Below are 1,673 nucleotides of genomic sequence, written 5' to 3'. Positions count from 1 at the left end.
ATATAAGTGTAACCTAAGGTCACCTGGTACGCTAGGAAGGAGGAGCCTACGTGATTGGCAGTGGACGAAGCTTTTGGAAGGGACAGAGGTTAGGAGGAGAGCATGTGATTGCGTGGGAGTCAAGTCATGTGAATCTTTACAAGTGGCACAGCCAATGCTGCTAGTGAGTCCCAAACCAGTCTGCCTTAGATGCTAGACCTGCATTAGTCTGCCCATATTAGCGGATAGTTTCTTGTGGCATTTTGTTGCACAGGATACATGCAGGATTGTGAAACATAGCCAGTGAGTGTCTCATAGGGTTTGAGAGTTGTTCTCTATCCTACTTTATTGTTGAGCCTGAGTCGTTTATTCGAGTGTTTCATCCTTTTCCAACTGAGTTTCCTTATCTGCAAATAATCCAACTTACATTCTCAGACACTTGGTCTACGAGCTGGATGAGTCACTTCACAATTGAAGGCAGTGTCAGCTCCCATTCTGATTTTCTGACAGGACACTACAAAGTTGCAGGTGACAGAAAATAGGAAGGTGTAGCCATGTAGGGCCTTAATAAAAGATACAGTAAAAAACAAGGCCAAGAGAGTATCATTAACATTAGAACAGATGTATTACATAATTACTGACAAGTTCAAAGAAAACTTGAGTTTAATTTCAAACATGTACCTAACTCACAAAATTAAAGTTTGTGGTGACTTTAATTTACCCTTGAAATTTTAGCGAAAATACATGTTTAAATCCAGAGGTATGCATAAAACATCATCCAAAACTGTGCTAAATGCATTCTCTGAAAATTATTTCGAGCAGTTAGTTTATGAGGCCAGGTTGTGGAAACGCACTTGACCTCTGAACAACAAATAATCCTGAGCTAAGCCGGCCGCGGTGGCTGAGCGGTTCTAGACGCTACAGTCTGGAACTGTGCGACCGCTATGATAGCAGGTTCGAATCCTGGCTTGGGAATGGATGTGTGTGATGTCCTTAGGTTAGTTAGGTTTAAGTAGTTCTAAATTCTATGGGACTGATGACCTCAGAAGTTAAGTCTCATAGTGCTCAGAGCCAATCCTGAGCTAATAAAAACCATCAAAACTGATGCAGGGATTGGAGAACAGCGGTTGTTGTAGCGAGATTGAATACTGATATACCCAAATCCTCCAAAAGTAAACGAAAAATATACTATTCAAAAAAGCAGATAAAAATGGTACTGGCGGCATTAAATCTGTCAGGACAGGTCGTGAGTCGTGCTTGGGTAGCTCAGTTGGTAGAGCACTTGCCCACAAAAGGCAAAGGTCCCGAGTTCGAGTCTCGGTCAGGCAAACAGTTTTAATCTGCCAGGAAGTTTCATATCAGTACACACTCCGCTGTAGAGTGAAAATTTCATTCTATAAACATCCCCCAGGCTGTGGCTAAGCCATGTCTCCGCAATATCCTTTCTTCCAGGAGTGCTAGTTCTGCAAGGTTCGCAGGAGAGCTTCTGTGAAGTTTGGAAGGTGGGTGACGAGGTACTGGTGGAATTAAAGCTGTGAGGACGGGGCGTGAGTCGTGCTTGGGTATTTCAGTTGGTAGAGTACTTGCCCGCGAAAGGCAAAGGTCCCGAGTTCGAGTCTCGGTCTGGCACACAGCTTTAATCTGCCAGGAAGTTTCATATCAGTACACACTCCGCTGTAGAGTGAAAATTTCAT

General features: G+C 43.5%; 1 non-coding gene across 1 annotated transcript; it reads left to right on the top strand.

Moving 5' to 3' along the window:
- The first annotated feature begins 1,233 nt into the window (after nt 1–1,233).
- On the top strand, nt 1,234–1,308 carry Trnal-caa (transfer RNA leucine (anticodon CAA)). Its single transcript has one exon. It is a non-coding gene; the product is annotated as a tRNA-Leu (tRNA).
- Nucleotides 1,309–1,673: the final 365 nt, after the last annotated feature.

The sequence above is a fragment of the Schistocerca nitens genome, chromosome 7, assembly GCF_023898315.1.
Source record: "Schistocerca nitens isolate TAMUIC-IGC-003100 chromosome 7, iqSchNite1.1, whole genome shotgun sequence".
Classification (NCBI taxonomy): domain Eukaryota; kingdom Metazoa; phylum Arthropoda; class Insecta; order Orthoptera; family Acrididae; genus Schistocerca; species Schistocerca nitens.
The sequence above is the reverse complement of the archived record's forward strand: the minus strand, read 5'-3'. Positions and strand labels throughout refer to the sequence as shown.